Raw genomic sequence first — 6424 nt, 5'->3', positions numbered from 1 at the left:
CGGAGAAAAAATTCCCCCCAAACCTGCTCCCCGGCGGGTAAATCCCCGCGGATACCTGCCTCGCTGGGGATTTTTGCCATCCCTATTCATGAAGTTAGGCGCCAAACCCAGCCAATTAACAAGGGAAGAAATGGTTTTGCGTCCAAATTTATGATGGCAGCGAAGATATTATTTATTTTCTGATCAAAACTTTATTTTATAAATACAAAAAGATATTATTTAGTTTTAAAAAATATATTTTACATTAATTAAGATTAGATATAAAAGGGAAAAGAATCAGCCCTTCGGGCTAGACTCTCTCTCTCTTTTCTTATGCCATTCTGCACTTTACAGTTTTTACCTGAATCCTAATTTTCTCTCTGAACTATGAGCAACTAAACCTCTACTATTAAGGTTAGGAGCTCTGTCTATTGTATGGATTGATACTATTATTTTTCTATTTTAATTCATGTACTGATTTATAATTCAAGAATTGTTTTCATTCTTTATATTATGAATTTGGGTGGAATGGAAGTATGACCCGTGTTCTAATTGAGTTCTTGTATAACTTGGAAAAGCTCTTTACTTGAACAATAGCTTGAAAATAATTTCTCCTAAATTTCTAATTATCTGGACTTAACGGGATACGTGACATATAATCCTCTTATATTTGGGTAATTAGGATTTCTGTGGCATATAAACTAGAATTGAACTTCACCATCTAATTGGAATTAAGTGACCAAGGAATTGGCGGTTGATGAATTTTAGAGGAGACTAAAATGGTCTAAGGAATTAGGGTTTAGTCACATATAGTTTTCCATGAATTAAATCCTGCATGATTAAAATAGTTAGTAAGAAAAGTCAATCCAGAAGATAGATATCTCTGAAGTCTTAACTGTTTCTCCATATATCATTCACCACTTGTTTACTGTTTGCTTTCTAAATTACTGAATTTACTGATTAATGCAATTGAATTCTCAAACACCATTTTCTGTTTGCCTAACTAAGTAAATCACTTGACCATTGTTGCTTAGTCCATCAATCCTCGTGGGATCGACCCTCATTCACTTGAGGTACTACTTGGTACGACTCGGTGCACTTGTCGGTTAATTTGTGGTTGTAAATTCCGCACCACCTGGTCACCGAAAACAACGTTGACATCGCCAGAAGTCACTACGGGAGCCGCTGTTATTCTGTTCTTTGGAATCTTTTTGGTACAGTGAGTTTTCTTGCCCCAAAACTCTTACCGTTGATATTCTGTTATAAGTTACTGAGAATTTTGCGATGTTAATGTCTTAGGGTTGAGCTACGGTACTTGCATGTCGTGTTTAATGGCTTTTGCTGTTGCGGGGAATGGTTGGAACTGATGCTGCTGCTATGAACCAAAAGAAAATAGGGTTTGCTGCGTTTAGTCTTACAAGTTTCGACAATCGAGGTAGGGGTTTTTTCTTAAAACCACTTTATTATCAAGAGTTATTACAAGTCAATATTGATATGGAAAAATATATTTTTATGATTACGTGAGTCTTATGGAATGAACTGAGTTGTTTTGGATGAATGTAATTGTTTGCCTGATTGATTTATTAAAGGCTGGGAATTTTGGTTTGTTGGTTAACTTTGTTGAATTGGTTTTCTTTATTTATTGAAAATAATTTGATATCGAAATTGATTTGATATTGAAAATAATTTGATATTGAAAATGATTTGATATTGAAAATGGTTTGAGATTGGAAGTTATTTGATATTTGAAAATGGTTTGATATTAGAAATGGTTGAGAAAGTTTTGAGAGATGTTTGGAGGGAACCTTGAAGGGTGGTAAAGTCCTAGTTTTAGGGAAGGTCTTGCCAAAATTTTCATAAGTTTATACTAAATTGAATAGTAAGGAAAATGATATTGGTTGTCTCCCTCCTAAAGTCTAGAGACTTTGCCGTGTGGTTTAATTTAAAGAGAAATGGTTTGATTATGATTATGAGTATGATTGATTAAAGTAAATGATTATGTCTGATTGTGGCCTGAATGATCGATTTAGCAAGGACGGTGATTTTACCCCATTTGCGTGTTTGAAATCGATAATGATTATTGATTGGTAAGTTGAAGATGAAGGATTCCCTCTCTTATTGTGGTGTGGATGTGGGGAAGGTGGACAAATACTCTCCTTTGTATTGATTCCCCCACAGCTCTCTCTGGTTGCAAGGTGAAAAGACACACTCCTTCGTAATACCTCCAGGAGAAAGTAGAAAGGCACTATCCTTCTTTTATATTCCTCCTGGAGATGCGCAACCAAGACAATATCCGAATTAACTACCAGATGTGTCGGGTTGTAGCACTTTAATCAATAAGTGAGCTCACGGCCAGTAGGATAGGCATGCATCATATTACATTTGGTTGCTAGTGTTTGGGTGTGCTTAAGTGTTTTGGTTTGCCTATCTGATGAATTTTGTCTAATTGTTAATTATTGTGTTTGCTGTAACTACTCTCTAATTGTGTTTTCCTTGCATTGTTTGTTGCATGTGATTGATTCTGTTTTGAGATTGAGTTTTGGTGATGGATTGATGATTCTAAAACCAAGTGTTGATTGATTATATGTTGGGTCAGAGGCCGTAATTTGATTTTGTATTAGGCCAGAGGCAGTACTTGATTATGTTATGGGATATTAATTGAGCTTTGAAAGTGTTGCAATCAAAAAGGGAATTTGAATTTTGGATAATTAATTATTGTGGTTTAAAAAGATTCATAGGATCTGATTTACATTTGAAATCTCTTCATTTCTTTATATGTATCCTCTTATAACAATTTTAGAAATTCTCTGGTGAGACCGTGTGGTTAGGTTCTCACTCCCTACAGATTTCTCTTTTTAAGATGAACGAAGAGTTTAAGGAGTTTCTTCTGTGCATCTGATTGTGTTGTATATATCTTAGTTATAGTTTTTCCCTCGCGTTGTTATATATTTTTGTAAGAGATAGAGATCGTGATTTGTAATGATATGTATGTTTAGTATATTTGTATGTTACTTGTATAAGAAGTCTTGTGTGTGTGTGTGTGTGTGTGTGAAGATTGTGATTGAATTTGTTTATATATGCATATCTCTCTCTCTCTCTCTCTCTCTCTCTCTCTCTCTCTCTGTGTGTGTGTGTTTAGTATATTTGTATGTTACTTGTATAAGAAGTCTTGTGTGTGTGTTTAGTATATTTGTATGTTTAGTATATTTTTCAAAGAAAACAATGATACGGTTTCGAGTTAAAGGCTTCTATTTTTCTATATTATTATTAAGTATATAGAAGTCGTTGTAATATCTTTGCTATCAGAGTGATACAGCTGGAAGCGTGACATTCTGATAGAAAGGGTGTTACACTCATAAAGTCTAATTTTGACATCATCAAGATGTATATTGTATATTCTTCATTCAAACCCTCAATAATGGCTTCAAAGTGCTCATCAAGTGTTAAATAATGACCCATAGCAACCAAAGAATCATTTTTTTAATTTTCTTGAGATACTCACCAATTGAACTTCCTTCTTTCTTGATGCTTTCCAATTCTTTTCTCAATTGCTTGATTTGATCTTCGAAAATTTTGCAAAATGCTCTTGAATTCTTTCCCACATCTGATAAGCAAATTTATAATCAATCATTTTTGTTTTAAAAGATTCATCCATGAATTGAAGGAGCCATATAGTTAGGGGTGCCAACGGGTAGGGTAGGTTAGTGTTTGAACCCAACCCTAACCCTATCCGCACTCAACCCGCGGGTATCCGACGCTATCCGCGAGTTGATAAAAAGAATTATTATAATGACACAGGTATCTCATACATAACATAACCATCAAATAACACAAGTTATCCCATGAGCATTCAAATAACACAAGTATTCAAACAACACAAATTATTCCACAAATAACACAAGTATCTCATACACAACATAACCATCAAATATTAAATTACACATAGAAGTCTTTGTCTAAGTAAATAACATAAACATAAATAAAATTATTTAATTTCATGTCTCCATGAGCATTCCATTTGTTGCAACAACACCATCACTAGTTTATGACTTCAGATTCAGCATCATCATCATCATCATCATTTGCAGGTTGATAATCAGGTTTTTCACCTAAAAATCAAAGATGATAAATTTATTTATTAATCAATCTATATATAAATTTAACATTACCATAAACAAATTGAAAAGTTAAATCATAAATAACCTCTTTGACGATATGCTGCCCACAACCAGTTTTGATTACACATAAGAGCTTCCACAGTATCTTCATGAAGACTACCACGATGAGGAGCAATTTCTCGACCACTTGTACTAAAAGAAGACTCAGAAGCAACTGTAGATACAGGGATGGCAAATATATCTCTCGCAATTCTTTGAAGTGTTGGAAATCTAGCTCCATTCACTTTCCACCAAGATAAAATATCAAAGTCGGCACTCAAAGGATGAACATCTTCCTCTATGTAATGATCAAATTCAGTCTTCACAAATGAACCCTTTTTTCTCTTCTTTTGTCTAATATACAACTGGTAAGCAGCATTATCATCTTGCTCTGCATTCATCTGTAGCTCTTGTGTAGAATCCTCAAATGCGTTACTTGAATTAGACGGATTTTGTTGGTACTCATAAAGCAAGTCATAGCATATCTGTTTGATCCTCTCAATCTTACTTAAGCACTCATCTTGATTTTGACATAACATTGAGAATTTATACTCAAGCCTAGCAAGCTTATACCTAGGATCTAAAATGACAGCAACACCCATCATGCCATGAGTTTCTTCCAATACTTATCAAATTTTACCCTCATACTACATGCCATATTACTAATCAATGGATTTGGAGATGCAGACCATTTTTTGAAGGCAACATTTATATCATATACTTTGTTAAAATAAATGTTGGCTGTTGGAACTTGAGTACTAGAAAATAATTGTGTCACATCATAAAACAACTTTAATTTACCACAAATTTCTTTAGCAAGGTCCCACTCTTCATTGCTTGGCAAACTTTTGTAATTAGGATCCTTTTGTCTTAATCGAGGAAACACATTTCGATACAACCATGCAGTCTCTAACATCACATAAGTAGAGTTCCATCTAGTTGGACAATCAAGAGCTAATTTTTTTGTAAATTGAACATTTGACTTACTACACCAACTCACAAAGATTTTATGTCTTTTAGGGGTTGAAGTCCAATATACCACACTACCACGAATTTTTTCCACACTCTCCTTAACCAAATTTAGACCATCTTTCACAATTAGGTTCAAAATATGAGCACAACAATGCATATGCAACATGGAACCCCCCAACAACAAATATTTTGAGTCTAAGCGCCCCAACAACTCATCAACCATAGCATCATTAGTAGAGCAATTATCCAAGGTAATAGTTGACAATTTTCTATCTATGTTCCACTCTAACAAAACTTTCATTAATGCATTCGAGAGCACTTCACTTGTATGAGGAGCGGGAACGTAAGTAAAATTGAAAATTGTTCAAAAATATATTTCAATTATTATCTAAAAGATAAATTAATTTCAAGTAAAAAAAAATATTAAAAGTCATATCAATTACTAGAAGTATAATTTAGAAGATTACCTTAATACACGCATTTGCAAAATCCATGAACTATCAATGTAGTGTGCCGTGACAACCATGTATCCTTTTTCTTGGTTGGAAGTCCACATGTCGATTGTAACTGCTACTCGACTATCATTTCCATCCATTAGCTTAGTCATGTTAAGCTTCTCCAACTCATACATTTCAAAAATGTCCTTTTTGATTGTGTTTTGACTAAGCACCTTAAAAGTTGGTTGCATTGATGCATATACTTCCTTCATTCCAACATGTTCCACAAAAGATAAAGGGTACTCATGCATGCATATGGCCTTGGCAATACACCTTCTTGTATAACATGGATCAAATACAAAAGTATCTGCAACACTCCTTGCATGTTTAGACAATGAATCAGCAATTGTTGATTGCCTAGAGTTTGCTAATTTGATCCTTTTACAATAGTAGAGCACGTGATTCTTCAAATTTGCAGTTCTATTTCTTTGATTGGCTCCAAGAACAGATTTGCAATGATTGCAGTTTGCCTTCCAATCTTTTTTCTCTTGAAATCGAGTAAAGTATTGCCAATAAACACTCTTCACACTCGATTTGTTGCTATTTTCAATCGAAACGGACTCATCTGGAACAAAATTAGTAGTTGCTTCCACCGGAGGTTCTTGTTGTTGTTCTTCTGCAGCCACATCTTGTGCCACTACATCCATATTGGTACTTAACATTTCGAAGTGAATTCCCTACAAATATATATGTCTGACATGTTTAAATACACTTTGTACAGATAGTCAGATATACAATTTACACACACATACATATAAAATAAAATAAAAAAAGTTCCTTTCTATATCAACTTAACTTCCATGAGAAAAATAGTTAAGT

Source organism: Arachis duranensis, chromosome 4 (assembly GCF_000817695.3).
Source record: "Arachis duranensis cultivar V14167 chromosome 4, aradu.V14167.gnm2.J7QH, whole genome shotgun sequence".
In the NCBI taxonomy this organism is placed as follows: Eukaryota; Viridiplantae; Streptophyta; class Magnoliopsida; order Fabales; family Fabaceae; genus Arachis; species Arachis duranensis.
Note: the sequence above shows the minus strand (reverse complement) of the source record.